Consider the following 17,503-nt stretch of genomic DNA (forward strand, 5'->3'; position numbering starts at 1 on the left):
ACAAATGTACGTATTCGAGTTAGAAAGAAAGAAAAGGTAGTTGGTAATTATTGAATAGATGGAAAGAGAAAGTATTGGAAAATGATGTCAAAAGTACAAAAAAAAAATAAAGAAAATTGATGACAACTCATCAAAAAGATGGAATATTGTCAAAAAGTATATTCCTTAAATAGAAATAGGCATGTACTCTTTAGTTTTGAACCCCAAAAGGAAAATAGTGAAGGAGTTTATGAGTACTAATTGCGGAATAAACATGAATCATATTCATAAAGCACCTAAACCAAGGATCTCATGCATAACACATAAAGAATAAGAAATTATACCTTTGAAGCGTGATTCCACGTATGATTGAGCATGAACAAGGGAGACAAAGAACCTCAAGTGTGATTCCTCTACTTGGTCCACGGGCACGGATTAAGACCTCCACTAATGCTAGTTAGTTGCAATTGAACCCTTCAACTGACCTTCTACGGAGAAGAGTGAGCAACGAACCAACCACGAACCACCACACGCGCCACTAAGGGTGGCCGGCCGTGGGTCCAAAGGGGGGAGGAGAGAGAGCTGTGAGTTTGAGAGAGAATTAGGGTTTTGGGATTAGGTTGCCTTGTTTCACAATCTACCGTAAGTTGATTATGACTTACATTTTGCAACCCTAGGCATGATCTTATTTATAGATCTCATCTCCAAATAAGAGTCTATGACAAAGCTCAAATCCTAATTCTAATCTAACTGTACTAGGCCAATCCATTTCATAATTAGTTAATTGTTCATGAGGCCCATTAATGGGCGGCCTCTAACTTGCTTAACCCAATACCCTTGTTGTGTGACCTCATAGGATCTATTCTAGCGGGCTTTGGACTATTTGACTAGCACAAAGATCATTGATCATAGTCTAGCAACAGATAATGACGACCCAAAAGAATGAACTTATTATCTCCACAATAGTGATCCTTGATATATCTAGTAATTGCACTTATCGAAGACACAATTCCTTCAAATATGCATGTAGATAAGGACGGAGGGAGTAGAAAGCTATATCCAATTTGTGATAATGTGTGATTTAAAAATAAAACAAAACTAGTTATTGGTTCGGGCAATGTTTGACTCCCGAATCACTATAAATTTGTAAGTTTAAAAAAAATATATAATTCGCGTGACGATGGAACTATTACAGGACGATGGTTCCATCGCGAAACGGCAGGCTTATCGCGTTGCGATGGTCACCATTGTTTCGGGGTTTTTTGTGATTCCCTCGGATACTGGTCACGCTCTGCTGACAATGAGACTCGGACACCTGCAAAATAACGAATATTCCGGTGATCGGAATATCGCCTCCGACGATCAAGTTAGTGATCGGAAACCGGAAAAGGCTAGAGAGATAAAGTAGAGAGAAGTTGGAGCTTTTAGTGCTCTATATTTATGTTACGTCCAAATCCACCCCTCCCATCATAAATGATTGGGGTATTTATAGGGGTGGGAACATGTGCCCCTCTAGGGTTTATGCCCTAGAATCTCGTGACATGATTGGCTGCGCAATCAGAGGTCGCCACGTGTCATGGGGGGCGCCGTTTTACGGCTTTCAAGGGTTTCTCGGGATTTGGGCCTGAGGTCATCAGGGCCTTTTTCTCTTTCTGATGTTGTATTAGGGTATTTAGAGATGGCTGACATGTGTCACCCTGACAGGTGGACACGTGTCTCACTCTCATAGGGCCACGTGTCGCCTTTTTACTAGGCCACGTGTCACTATGAGATTGGGCCACGTACCTGGGGTATTTTTACCCTAAACATTTGCCCCTCAGAGGGGGTGGCTCGTACACTTAATGGCCGCCTCCTCTGATCTTGCATTCTGGACGTCCTGGTACTCTGGGTTGGGTTTGCCTCCCATCTGCCCTGGACGTCCATATACTTTTGATTCAAGGCTCTTTTTGCTACATGGACGTCCATATATTTTGCTCTGGACGTCCTCGTAGTCTGGAATGAGCTTGGCTTCTTGCTCATTTGGACGTCCATACTTTTTACTGGACGTTCTCGTACTCTGAGAGAGGCTTAACCTCTGAGTTCATTTGGACGTCCACTTACTTTGGGCTGGACGTCCTCATACTCTGGGAGGAGTTGATCTCCTAACTACCCAGAGCGGCCACAGCAATGAGGCTGGACGCTCTGATACTCTGGGAGGAGCTTATCTCCTAACTACCCAGAGCGGCCACAACAATGAGGCTGGACGTTCTGATACTCTGGGAGGAGCTTATCTCCTAACTACCCAGAGCGGCCACAGCAATGAGGCTGGACGTTCTGATACTCTGGGAGGAGCTTATCTCCTAACTACCCAGAGCGGCCACAACAATGAGGCTGGACGTTCTAATACTCTGGGAGGAGCTTATCTCCTAACTACCCAGAGCGGCCACAGCAATGAGGCTGGACGTTCTGATACTCTGGGAGGAGCTTATCTCCTAACTACCCAGAGCGGCCACAGCAATGAGGCTGGACGTTCTGATACTCTGGGAGGAGCTTATCTCCTAACTACCCAGAGCGGCCACAGCAATGAGGCTGGACGTTCTGATACTCTGGGAGGAGCTTATCTCCTAACTACCCAGAGCGTCCACATATTTTCTTTGAGATAAACTGGGCTTCCATGATTTCAGACGTACTCTCTAGCTCTTTAATCATGCTGCGTACGTCTGCATTTTTTCTTTTGGACTAAACGTCTGAGAACTGGGCGGACACTTTTTCCTCTTAGATATTCTTCGAGTTTTGGAGACTAAGTGTTGAAGGTGTAAAACTCTTGAATTCGTCACTTAACTCATTTCAACTCACTTTGACGTGCCGTCAATTGTCCGTCTGATTTTTTTCACAAGTTAACAAAACCCTAACGTCGTTCTGTCCCTTTCTTCGAGTAATTTCTCAAGAAATTACCGTTTGAATGTTTAGGCGGGAAAAATGATTTTACCATTTTGCCCCCATGAGTTCATTCTATAAATATGGGAAGTGAATTCTCATTTTCACACTTTACCCAATTGTGAATTCTAGAGAGAAGTCAGAGAATTCTAGTGAGAGAAAGTTATTTTTCCCTTAATCTTCAAGAGCGCCGCCGTAAGTTTGAGTTTTCGGGCATTTTTTGAGTTTTCCGGTCAACCTTCAAGAACTTCACCACCACCTTCAAAGTTTTCAGAACGTACAAAGGTAGGCCGTCTACTTTTTTCTCATTTTACTTTTACTTGTTTTCTTTTTCTTTTACTTCAATTCTGGATCCATACTCGGCTTCGTCCGACTCTCCTCATGAGGCCGGCCGTTCGCCTGGGACTGAGGAGTCTAGAGTGGACGGAGAAGAGTTGTCTCCTCCTTGGAGTGAGTCTAGGTCTGATGTGTACATACTCACCTCCACTTATTCTTCTCTGTCCCAACAGGCAATGGCAAGAACAATGCGTACGCGTGAGCGTCATGCGGCCAGGAACCCAGACGGCAGTCTGGTTCACCCTAGGGTCCCCTATGACCCTAGTAACCAGAGTACAATGGTGGAGACTAACTCCACCACCCAAACAACGACCGCCTCCACTGGCTCTCATCACTTGGCCGTGGAGGTCACTTCTTCCTTCGAGGAACACCTACAAGCTGAAGGCGCCTCGTCCGCTCCTGCTCCGGAACTTAGGTTCCCTCAATTTGCCAGTTCAGTCATGGATGGGGCCGAACTGGTAGCCTGCAAAGATAATCCTTCCAATCCTGGGGCGGACGCTTCTGGTTCGTCCGTCCCCTCTTCTTCTCAACCTCTGCTTCAACTGGGCGGGGCGGACAGACCCTTGACGGGAATTTAATTAGAGAACCGACCGTCCTGCCTATTCGCAGCGCCCTTCCTTCGGGAAATCAGGCGGACGCTGCCAAGGACAAAGGCAAGCGTCCATTAGTTGAGGAGGGCGTTCCTTCTTCCATGGGCGTACAAAGCTCAAGAGGCCGAAGCTCGGCCGAGGCAGTAGACCTGGACAGGGTGCTGTCTTCAGAGTTTGGGAGTGCTCCTTCTCACCAAATGGAAGAAGAAGAAGTTGAGAAAGAGGCCGTGGGTGAGACGGCCGAAGGTGAGGCGGCAGCCGAGGAAAACGTCGCCAATATTGACAACTTCAGGGACCCGTACGCCTGTACAGTTGGGGAGACAGCCCTGAAGTTTTTGAAGAAAGATTTTGAGAAGTACAAGGAGTCCCTCCATTTGGGGGAGGGATTTGAAATACAAGTACCCAGGAAAGCCATTGCTGTGGCTACCTGGGATGAGGAGAGGCCGCGCAAACGGGCGTTTTGCGTTTACAGGGCCGCCTTGGACGTGGGACTTCGCTTCCCTCTTCATCCATTCGTCCGGACAGTTCTGGACGAATATGACATCGGCCACTTCCAACTGACGCCAAACAGTTGGATGAACATTTTTGGGTACTTAGTGACGTGCATCTGCAAGGGTTTCACGCCAGACTTTGCGGTCTTCTGTGAGATGCATTCACTTACTCGGCTGGAGAAGGATGTGGATGGTTGGCTCATCTTGAGTGCGACCAGGGATTACATGGTCGTGGTCGACCGTGTCAGCAAATGGAGGGACTGGAAGCACCGCTTTTACCGCGTCAAAACTCAAGATGCGGAGTTCAACCTCCGCATGAACAAGTGCCGTCCAGCACCTATTCAGCTCGGACGCGGAGACCATAAGCCTGACAAGCCGCCCATCCATCCAAGCCACGAGCACCAGCTTGAGTACTTCAAAGTCAACCGAGTCAAGCAGGGTAACAAAACTGAACGGGTCCCTAGCCATTGGGTTCCTCTTGCCAATTGGCTTAGGGACCCTATCTTCATGTCTGCGTACGGCCTGTACCAGAACATGCCCCAAGGTGGACACTTAGATATATAAACTTTTTGTACGCACGTAGAGTTTTTTAGAAAAATATTCTAACACTTTTGCTTTTTTCTCTTTGCAGCGGAGGCGTACGCAATGCTTGACTCGGCCCAGAAAGGGGAAGTGGAGATGTCCGAGGTGGACTTGGCTAGATACAAGGCTCGTTTCAAGATGTACGAGCAACTCAAGGAGGTAAACACTTAGTTTATTTTTTTTGAGTTTTTCTTTCCTTATTGTTCGTTCTGCTATATTGGGAGGAGCCTGCTTCCTGAGTTTGCACGGACGCTTTACGTCCGTTCAAGCATGCTGGAAGGGAGCTCCTTCCCCATTTCACACGGACGCCAGCATACTCTTTGTCTTGTAAAATTTTTCTAACTTTGATTGTGTTTCTTGCAGTCCTCCTCAACTCCGAAGGCTAGGAGGAAGCAGCCGGCCACGCCCACTCCTGATGCGAACGCATCTAAAAGGAGGAAGACGGTTGCTTCCAAGACATCTTCTAAATCCGCGGCTAAGGCGAAGTCGCAGACTGCTACAACGCAGTCTCAAGGAGAACAGCCCCGGCTGACACAAAGCGGGGTCTCCAAGCCCGTGGAACCTGTTGCTGATCAGGTCCACGATGAGTCCGTCCCTTCGGACGGTGGGGATAAGTCAACCCCAGAAAAAATGACCGGCCCCTTCACGATTGCGGGGGTCGAGATAGTCAAAAAATCTGACTGGCTACATGCCAGTCAGTCGGCCAGCGATGCTGATGCTGGTCGTCCAGAAAACGACGGGGAGGCCTCTTTGCCGCCTCCTCCCATCAATCTCTCTCCTCCAAGCTTCTCCACTAGTTAGCCTTTCTTCTTTCTTTATTTTTGTACATCTTTATTTACTTGTACTTGTAAATTTTAGCTAACTCTTCTTGCACGGTCGTCCGCAGATATATCAGAGGAGATGCAACTGAGGATGCCCGGCCAGTCACTGACTGGTGCGGACAGGAAGGCCATGCGCGAGGCCATGGTTCGCGCGGTCCCCCAAGCGCAGCGTGACAAGCTGCGGGGGATCAATGAGGGGTTCCTCGGCCCCATGCTTAACTATAGTGCCGAGGTACGCTTCTATTTCATCACATTTTCCTTTCCAACACTTAGCGTATTTTCTTGTTATTTGACTAATTTTCCTTCTACTGTCCGCAGCTTTTCCTCCGCTTGAACGCCTTCCTTGACTGGAAGGATAAAGAGAACAAGCGGTTGAAGCAAGCTTGGCTCGAAATCAGGAAGGCCGAGGATGCTGTAACTGGGACGGCCGCCGTCCAAAGGGTACATTTTGAGACCCAAATAACCGCGCTGTCCGACAAAGCGGCGCGGCAAACAGAGGACCTGGTCAAACTGGGCAAGGCACTCGAACAAGAGTCCTTGGCTAGGGAGGCCTTGAGGGTTGAAAGGGACGAGGCCGTCCTGGAGAAGGAGAAGTGGAGGTTGGGCTTCGAGGCGTCTGAAGCCTTGAAGAGTGAGCTGAAGTTGGACCAAGCCAACCTTAAGTCTGCTCTAGATGAAGCGGACGCGCTGAAGGTCGAGGTTGAGACCTTAAAGAAGTCCATTGCGGACTATGAGGAGCAACTTAAAACTCCTCGGCCACCCAGCGCGGAAGAAGTCGTCCGCATAGAGCAAAATGCTGAAGACAGACTTAAGGCATACTTCTTCGATGCCTTTGACTTGATGGTGGACGAAGGTGAAGCCGCCTATTATGAGGAACGCTTCAAGAAGCGGCTTCAGTACGTCTGCCTCAGAGAAGAGGCAAAGAAGGCCGGCATGCCTCCTCCTGAGCTAGTAGTTACTTCCCCCGAGTCCGGAGAGGACGGGGATGATGAGGAGGAGGAGGCGAACGATGGGGCTGCCAAGGCCGAGGATGCCAAAAATGCGGAGGAGCCTGCCAAAGATAATACGGCTAAGTGGAGCTCAGGTCCTCCAGCAGCCGTCTGCTCAGCTTTCAAGCTTTCCTTCTTTTTTCCGCTTACTTTGTACTTAGCTTATTCTGTACCTTTTTTTTTGTTTTTAATTTGAAGCCGCCTGTTAGAGCGGTATTGTAAACATTTCCGGCCGCCTTTAGAGCGGTCTAATCAATGAGAATTTTGTCCGCTTTTTGAGCGGTTTTTCAACTCTGTTTCATACTTGGCAATTTTTTTTTTTTGCAATTTTGTGTTTTTTGAATGATTTTCGTACGTCTCAATATTATGCCTTTTCGTACGTTCCTAGGGGTATGCCCCTTTATTCGGTGTTCGCCTAGTCCATTCTCTAAGTGGTTTGATTAACTTGGTAGTTTTTATGCCTTAAAGGGTATGACGACTAGCAAGTTAATCAAATCATAGTAATGATTGCCCTTGGACTAGGTGAAGCACCGAATCAATTTAATTGGCCGTTCGGCTATCATTGTACGAGTAGTCCGTTGAATCTATCGCTCGGACGCACCCTAGAAATCCTAAGTATTATCTCAACTTAGAGATTCCTTGCTCGGCCGGGCCAAACGCCTATGTATACCCTTGCCCTATTTGTAAAGGACACTTGCTTTCTACACAAGTTCGGAATACCTTGCCTCAGTCGTCCGCCTAGAATTGGGCGGACGCATTGTTGTCTGAATTAAATCAGTTTTTTTTTTTTTTTTTTTTTTTTTGTGGCCGAATTGCTATATTGGGAGCAACCTTGCTTCCTTTTCACTTCGGCCATTTAGTAAGAATGATAAGTCGTGTTGCTATATTGGAAGCAACTTAGTAAATCATTTCATTCGGCCTTTAATCATAAATAATAATATGCAAATAAATACAAGTAAGACAACAAATAGTTCAACAATGCCTGACTTTTCATTAATTTTGTCAAAAGTACATTGTTGTGGCCGTATGGCTTTAATTACAAGGCTCGGTTAGTAGACCTAGCTGTATACACAGCTTTTTGGCTAAGTACTTAAAGAAATAAAAACTTAAACATGATATTTCTTCAGATTGTCAGTGTTCCATGTCCGTGGGATCTGACGGCCATCAATTGCTTCAAGGCGATATGTGTCGTCTCGGACTTCTTCCCTGATTCGGTACGGCCCCTCCCAGTTTGGAGTCAACTTGCCGTCCTCATTGGCTCGGCCAACAGCTTCCATTTTTCTCAACACTAGATCCCCCATTTTGAGCGGCCGCTTAGACACTCGGCGGTTATATGCCCTTGTCATCCTTAAGCGATAAATTTCATGCCTAAGCGCCGCATTGCCCCTAACTTCTGGAAGAAAGTCTAGGGCGGTCTTCATGGCCTCCCAATTGGCCGATTCATCATAAAGCATTACCCGCAAAGTGGGCTCGTACATTTCAATTGGGAGTACAGCCTCAGCTCCATAGACCAAAAAGAATGGAGTCTCTCCTGTAGAACTCTTTGCTGTTGTCCGTATGGACCATAGCACATTGACCAACTCGTCTGCCCATAGGCCGCCTGCCTTTTCAAGCTTGCGCTTGATCCCATTTGAAATCAACTTGTTATAGGCCTCAACTTGACCATTGGCTTGTGGACGGCCGACTGAGGCAAAACAATGAGTAATACCTTGGTCTCCCAACCATTCCTTGAGTTGGCACGTCTCAAACTGGGGTCCATTGTCGAACACCATTGACTGAGGTACCCCATACCGAGTGATTATGCTCTTCCAAATGAAGGCTGACACATCCGTCCATTTAATACCCCGGACGGCCTCAGCTTCAACCCATTTAGTGAAGTAGTCTACTACCACTAGTACATATCGTCTCTGGCCAGATGCAGGAGTATATGGCCCCAAAATGTCCATGCCCCATTTAGCAAAAGGAAGCGGACTACTGATGGCTGATAGACAATTTACTGGACGATGAATAAGGGTTGAAAATCTCTGGCATTTGTCACATTTTTTCACCATTCTCATGGCGTCCGCATTCAAGCTCGGCCAGTAATATCCCAAATGTGTCGCTTTTTTAGCTAAGGCTCGTCCTCCAATATGTGAGCCACAATGTCCCTGATGAAGGTCGTCCAACACTTCATGCCCTCTTTCAGGAGTTATACACTTAAGGTAAGGCTTCACAAAGGCTCTTTTGAATAGCTCCCCATCCTTCATCTCGAACCAGGCCGCTCTCTCTTCATTAGCCAACTCTCTTTTGGATCGTCCGGAAGTATTCCATCCCTTAAGTAGGAAATAATTCCGTCCATTTAGGTTTAACTTCTATCTATTATCTGAACGGGCTCGGCATCAATGCTCCTTTTCTCCTTTACTTCCCAAAACACTGATCTCGGAGTATCACATGATGCCGAGGAAGCCAATTTGGAGAGGGCGTCCGCTTGATGATTTTCTGAACGAGGAACTTGTTTGAGAGAGAAATGTTCTAGGCCCTCGGCCTCATCCTTAACTAGATGCATGTACTTCATCATGGCCGGCTCTCTGGCTTCGAAGCCACCATTGACTTGGTGAACTATTAGCCGGGAGTCCGAGCATACTTCAACTTCGGTTGCCCCGGCCGCTTTACACATCCTTAGGCCGGCCAACAATGCTTCGTACTCAGCTTCATTGTTTGACGCTTGGAACTGAAATCTCAATGCATACTCATACTTGTCTCCCTCAGGAGATTCACATATAATACCAGCACCACATCCGGTCGCTGTTGCACTACCATCCACAAACACTTTCCAGACTTGGTCCCCGGCCGGCTGAAGATCAGGCCGTGTCATTTCAGCCAAAAAATCCGCAAAGGCTTGCCCCTTGATTGCCTTCCTTGGTTCAAACACAAGGTCAAAACCTCTGAGCTCCAAGGCCCACTTGAGCATGCGGCCACTTGCCTCTAATGTTGAGAACGGCTTCTTCAAGGGTTGGTATGTATAGACCACAATTGAATGTGCCAAAAAGTATGTCCGCAGCTTCTTTGATGCCATGTACAAGGCCAGACCAAATTTTTCAATTGGGGGGTACTTAAGCTCAGCATTGTGAAGTACATGGCTGATAAAATACACTGGGACCTGATGGCCGTCCCTTTCAGCAAGAAGGACGGCACTTAGAGAGTGTTCAGAGATGGCAAGATAGATATATAGCTTCTCATTCCTGAGCGGACTGACGAGGCGAGGCAATGTATGCAAGTGACTTTTCAACTGTACGAATGCTTCCTCAGCCTCCTCTGTCCACTCAAACATGGCTTTCTTCTTAATGGTTTGAAAAAAGTAACGTCACTTATCCCCTGACCTTGACAAAAATCTTCCAAGGGCTGCTAAACAGCCGGTCAGTCTTTGCACTTCCTTGATTGTTCTTGGAGACTTCATGTCAAGGACGGCTTGAATTTTTTCAGGGTTGTCCTCAATTCCACGTTGATCAACCAAAAATCCGAGAAACTTGCCGGACTCAACACCAAATACACACTTCTTTGGATTTAACATCATCTTATGCCGCCTGAGTTCGGTGAATGTTTCTCGTAGATCCTTGAGATGATCGGCCGGCTCTTTTGACTTGACAATCATGTCATCAATGTATGCCTCCATGTTCCGGCCGAGCTGGTCTCTAAAGACTGTATTAACAAGCCTCTGAAATGTAGCAGGGGCGTTCTTGAGGCCGAATGGCATAACTTTGTAACAATACAACCCCTGCTCGGTCACAAACGCTGTTTTCTCTTGATCTTCTTCCCACAAAGGAATTTGATGGAATCCGGAGTATGCGTCCATGAAACTCATTAGGGCGTGTCCGGCCGTAGAATCAACCAAACGGTCAATCTTAGGCAAGGGGAAGCTATCCTTAGGACACGCCTTGTTCAAGTCCGTGTAATCCACGCACATCCTCCAAGTCCCATTCGGCTTTTTCACAAGAACTACATTGGCCACCCAATCTGGGTAGAAGCATTGCCGAATGAAACCGGCGTCCAGCAGCTTTTTTACTTCTGCTGCGGCCGCCTGATTCCTCTCTTCTCCGTGATTCCTCTTCTTCTGGCGGACAGACTTTATCAGAGGATTCACGGCCAACTTGTGCACGGCCAGATCAGGACTTATTCCTGGCATTCACCAACTTCAAATGCAAACACATCTTTGAATTCTCTTAACAGCTGAACCAACTCATCCCCAAGCAATCCCAAGGATATAGTGCCAACACTAACTGTCCGTTCTGGGTGGTTGGAGTCAAGCACTATATCCTGGTGGCTGCCGGCCGGCTGGGGCCTCAACTCATCTGGCCGGCCGACAGTCATTAATTGCTAGGCTTCTTCTGCCCTGGCCGCCTTACGCTTCTGGCCGACCTGGTATGCTGGGAGTGAGGTTCCTTCTTCCTTTGGCTCGGACAATTTAGGGCCGCGTGCTGTTGGCTTCACGGCCAGCTGATTACATTCCTTAGCCATTTTCTGACTTCCTTGAATTGTTCCAATTTTTCCGTCCGACCTTTTAAACTTCAGCAACATCAAGTGGGGCACTATGACCGCCTTGGCTGCATTGAGAGTGGGGCGGCCAAGGATGACATTGTACCCGGTTAACTCTTTTACCACAAGGAAACGGACGACCATGTCTCTTCCTTCTCCCTTCTGCCCGAAACGGATGGGAAGGTCAATCCGTCCGACTGGATGAATGATATTCCCCCCAAATCCTACCAAGGGGTAAGTTATATCCTTGAGAGCATCTTCTGGGAAGCTTAAATTCCTCAAGGCAGAGAGGCTGATGATATCGGCCGAACTCCCCGTATCAATCAATATCCTTCCCACCTTCAAATTCGCTATCTTCCTTACAAAGACCATGGGATCATTGTGCAAAGCCCTGACCTCTCCACGGTCAGCCTCACTTATGATCACTTCAGGAAATGGCTCGGCCTTAACGGCGTCCGTTTGCATCACATTTGACAAATTTCGAGCGTCCTGCTTGATTCCTTTCATGGTAGGGCCGCCTGAAGCAAAGCCTCCTGATATCACGGCCACAAAACCTGAATCAGTGCTATTCCCATCATCTTCCTTGTCATTTTTCTTATCACTTTGTTGCTTTTTCTCGGACGTGTTGTCTGTCCGTTTGAAGGTGAATTTGGACTTGGTCACATAGGGTTTCAGCAGACCCTTGTCGGCCAACTTATCCAACAGCCTCTTCAGATTGATACACTCGTTCGTGTCATGACCTACATCCTTGTGGTAATGACAATACTTGTTCTTGTTTCTGTACTGGACTGAGCCTCTCAAAGGCTGAGGCTTCTCAAACTCAAACTTGTCTTTTATCTCCATCAAAATGGAGTAGCCATCCTTGTTGAACTCATACTGAGGCTCGTACGTCTTGCTTTTCTTTGACTTGGGTTGCTTGTCATCAGCCACCCAGATTTCTTTTCTTTTGTTTCCTTCTCTCTTTCGGCCGGCCGAGTCTTGCTGAGAAGATTGCTTCTTCTCAGCCCCCTTGGCCGGCTGTTCTAATTTGGTGAGCGAAAAAAAGTCCGCGGCCTCAATATAGGCTTCGGCTTCCCGCAATACACCTGCGTATGACCGAATCTTTTTTCTTACCAAATCAAACTTAAAACCATTATGCCTTAATCCCCGGAGAAACTCTGAGTAAGCCATTTCGTCCGGAAGATTATGAATTTGGGCTTTTTCTTGGTTAAATCTTTGGACGTACGAGCGTAGTCCTTCATTCTTTCCTTGGACAATTGTTGCCAAGTTGAGACTTGTCTTTCTTGGTGGGATGTTGTATGAGAAGTTTCCCACAAACAACAAACTAAGGGTGGTAAAACAATTGATGCATCCGGCTGGAAGGCTGTTAAACCAATCCTGGGCCACCCCTTTGAGAGTGGCCGGGAAGCACCTACACCATGTAGCATCATCTACACTTTGCAAGTACATCAAGTTCCTATACGAGGTAATGTGCTCCTCTGGGTTGCCCGTACCATCATAGGCACCCACTAGTACACTCTTCACTTTTGCTGGTTGAGGGGACGCTAGTATGTCTTGTGAAAACGGAGGCGGCTTATCTCCCAAATTCAACAAACGCATTAGCCAATCAATAGGCTGAGGCTGAGCGGACGTTCCGGCCAGGTAGGGGGCTTGGCCGAACATCTGACCATACGGCCCATATTGCCCAAAGACTTGGGGAGTCTGCTGTATCAACCCATTGAGTACTTGAGGGGGCTGATATTGTGATGGCTGAATTGGAACGGGAGTGATAGTATGAGCAGCTTGACTTCTGCTGGAAACGACCGTGTTGGTGTATTGGGAGAAAGATTGGTTGGAGAATTCATCCGGCATGGTTGGGGTAGAGGTCGTGTCAGAGTATGCGGCCCTCTCCCTTTGCTTGTGCCGAATGTAATCCCTTGCGTCCTTGAAACGCTGTGACGGCTCAGTCTCAACTCTTTTCGGCTGTCTGCCCCTCCCCCCAGCCGACTGTGTTTTCGCCAGCAGGCTAAAGAAGTTGGTTCGTGGGACTCGGGGAGACCTTCCATGCGGACGGTGACAGGGTAAAGTCGTATCCCCTAATCAAAAATAATTACCTAATTCACTAACTAAAGTAGATAGGGAAGTAGGGTCGATCTCCACAGGGAAACAAGTCTTTTTACTCCTAATTAAATATTATAATCTAAATTATTTAAGTGACCAATATTAAAAGTTGAATATGAAACTAAACTAAAAAGAGTAAGAAAAGGGAGAAAATAATATATAAAAGGATCTAGGGTATAGGTTCACCAATAAATAATATTCTGGGGCAAAATAGGGTAATCAATCATTGACATTGCACAAATAACATGATTAACAGGCTCTCGCAATTTATTAACCAACATAGACCTAACAGGCTCTCGCAATTTACTAGATCTAAGTTCTTATTGAAAATAGCCTTTAATATCAAATTAACATCTGCTCGATTCATCAATTTAATATCGCTATACTTTTACAAGCCGCAATTGTAAAACATTAAAACAATCCAATAAGAAATCATCGTGCAATACCAACAATCAATAATAGTCAATCATCAATACATCAATTAATCAGATTGTAAAGGGCTCTCGCTACTTATTACAATCACACAATTAACTTATCGGTATTAAATCTCATCTCTCGAATCTTGACTTAACCATTTATAAATTAACTTGCCTATTGAAACTAGACCTAAACATTAATTCTCATCTCTCGATTCTTGAATCAATATTGTCAAACTCATGCATAAAAGATAGGCCTAATCTAGTCACAGAGCATTAAATCAATCAATAGGAAATTAATCTAGCATTAATAATCAACAACAATAATTTACCCCTTCATATCATTTATTAGATCCCCATGAACCCTAGAAATTAAACTACTCACACATTATTAAATATAAACTAAACAAAGCAATAAAATAAATCATGATCAAAGGAATAAAATAAATAACTAAGTTTAAGGGAAGAGAAATCGTCACCAAAGTAGATCTGGAATTAATCAAAGAAATAAGAACAAAAGTTTAGAGAGAGATTAAGAGAGAGAAAACTAAGTAGAGAGAGAAAGTCTAGGAGAAAGGATTAAGAGAAGAAGAAGAAGATCCCCCCAAAAGAAGAGACGATCTAAAAACGTATTACGGAGGAGTATTTATACTCCGTACAAAAATCCTAAACTAAAACAAATTAATACGACTCTAATCGTCTCCTAAATAAACACGCGCCCGATCGGGCGAGGCACCGCCCGATCGGGCGCGCCTTTTTATCTTTAATAGCTATCTCGCGCCCGGCCGGGCGCGTCACCGGGCGCTTCTCCCGCCCGGCCGGGCGCGCCTCCGGGCGCCAGCCTTTTTGGCCGGCGGATCATTTGGGCCAATATTTGGACTTCGATTGGGCTCCAATTCTTCGGGTCAATCTAGGTTTCCTCTTTGGGTCTTGAATACTCGGTCCAAACGCCCCGGTATCACCTCTACCGAGCCCTTAATCACCGGTTCGATGGCTCCAACCGGCCCTGGGCTATAAAATCTGGTCGTGCTTCTCCAGTGCTCGTGATTGCTCCTAAATATCTCGGGAAAATACTCCAAAAGCATAAATCCCTGCAAAAGTCAACCAAATCTACGAAAACACTAGAAAACACCAATTAGTAATAAAAGTGGCTCTAAAGAGCCAAAAACACTACTAATTATGACCAAGGGACGGGGGTAAAATACTATATAAAATGGATACATCAGACGGCGGAATGGGGTGTTACCAGCATCAGTTGCGTTAGTCTTGTTGTTGGCTTTCTTGGAAGTGCCTCCTCCCCCCTTTTGCTGGGTAGCCGCCAACTCCTTGCGGAGCTTAGTCAGCTCGGCCATTAGGGTAGCTGGGGTGACAGGAGGTTGTTCGGCCTCTTCAAATGAGGCAGTCAAAGGATTGCTTGAATGTATGGTAGTACGTATGTCTTCTACATATCCATCCTCGCCTGGACGAGGACCAGAATTAGGTGTCTGACCATCTATTGCCATAACGGACGAGTATCCCCACAGACGTCGCCAAATGTTTCGGGGTTTTTTGTTCCCTCGGATACTGGTCACGCTCTGCTGACAATGAGACTCGGACACCTGCAAAATAACGAATATTCCGGTGATCGGAATATTCGCCTCCGACGATCAAGTTAGTGATCGGAAACCGGAAAAGGCTAGAGAGAGAAAGTAGAGAGAAGTTGGAGCTTTTAGTGCTCTGTATTTATGTTACGTCCAAATCCACCCCTCCCATCATAAATGATTGGGGTATTTATAGGGGTGGGAACATGTGCCCCTCTAGGGTTTATGCCCTAGAATCTCGTGACATGATTGGCTGCGCAATCAGAGGTCGCCACGTGTCATGGGGGGCGCCGTTTTACGGCTTTCAAGGGTTTCTCGGGATTTGGGCCTGAGGTCATCAGGGCCTTTTTCTCTTTCTGATGTTGTATTAGGGTATTTAGAGATGGCTGACATGTGTCACCCTGACAGGTGGACACGTGTCTCACTCTCATAGGGCCACGTGTCGCTTTTTTACTAGGCCACGTGTCACTATGAGATTGGGCCACGTACCTGGGTTTTTTTACCCTAAACAACCATCGTTCTGCACCACAGATCAAAGTGCTGTGCCAAAACTTGAACGTCATCGCCATATGTTTTCGGTCATTCTTTCGAAGGTTTAAGCCTAAAGTCTTTTAGGTCGAGCATATTCATTCATTTATTATGAGGTTATTTTAATCAACCAAATTAATTCAGCAAAGTCTTTTAGCCTTTGAGTTAGTATATAAAATTCATTTGTATAAGAAAACATGTCAAGAGAAAGGTTTTTTTTTTTTTTTTTGACAAAAGAGAAAGGTTATTTGAAACACAAACAAGCTATGCACAAACAACCATGTAGTCACAACATGATAAAATGAGTTTACCACTGTAGTTCTCTAAAGTCAAGGATTTTGATGTCCAAGAGGATCCATGGTTAAGACTCCGGATGCGTCGCACGGAAGCCTTCCTTAGAAGGGTTGGTGCGATGAACAGGACCCCGCGAGTTAGACTCAACTCCATGGTTTGGTAAATTCAACAAACTTTGATGCACCATTATTGCTGGAAGGTAGGGACTAATGCCTGGCGATAGCCTTGTCGCGAAACGACAGGGCAATCGTCCGGCGTTGGTCACTATCACCAAGCGACAAGTCTGATACTTTGCAACAACTTCATTTTTCCGATTTTTGTAGCGTCATTTCGATTTTAGTTGTGAAAAATACTAAACAAATTAATAACAACTACTAGCATGTTACTAATAACAAGCTAAGATCAAAACATTAGCCTAAACATGATACAAGAAATCAAAATGTTATCCTAAACATGATTTCTAATAATCAAAGAGAAATAATAAGGGTAATTAGATTACTCACTTTGACGCCTCAACCTTCTTGCTATTAAAACAATACACACATTAGTAAAATTCAAGAAAGTTAAGTCAATAAAGTAAATAAATCAAAATATGAATTGAAATATAAATTTGGGACCAAACCCTCAAAACTATCAACCTTTCACGCCGAGTATGGTTTGGGTTATTCGAATCACGCGATGGAGGTATTGTGTTTGCTTTTGGATGTTTAGGCTAAGAGCATTGGTTTAAGAATTCTCTCGAAATCTGGGATGAGGGGATTTTTTAGGCTCATTGTGGCTAATTCGTAATGATTGTTGATGACAATTGATGGTTGTTGGTGATTGGTTTTTGATGAGTTGGATGATTTTAAATCAAGGAAAATGACCTCTATTTATATGGAAAAAGAGAGTTTGGACGATCAGAAAAGACCAAAAGTTCTAAACAAATAGAACAACTATTGACGCGACGCGATAGGATTGTCGTTCCACGTTGGCTATTGTCGCGTCGCGTTAGGATTGCCGCTGTGCGATGGTTTTGACATTGTGTGTTGGTTCTAGAAGATAGAAAAGTCATACATAGTTTGATTTCTAATGTAATTATGTTTACATAAGATATCCGAACGTCTTTGTATTTGAATGGAACAAGGATTGTCGTATGAGAAGTTTTATTCAATGTCGAACTTTTTTAATCTTTATCTTTTCGGGAAGAATATATAGATTAGAACCTTCTAGACGATCCTAACTAATTTAGGATTGGGAATATGATCATATAGGGCCTAAATAAAATATTTGGTTTCCATATAATCATTAAATTAGGTCATAACTAAGGTAGACCTAGGTTCGGTTTGGGTTCAATTTAATATTTTGGCCATATCTCACTCGTTTAAAG

The sequence above is a fragment of the Chenopodium album genome, chromosome 25 (assembly GCF_948465745.1).
Source record: "Chenopodium album chromosome 25, dcCheAlbu1.1, whole genome shotgun sequence".
Classification (NCBI taxonomy): domain Eukaryota; kingdom Viridiplantae; phylum Streptophyta; class Magnoliopsida; order Caryophyllales; family Amaranthaceae; genus Chenopodium; species Chenopodium album.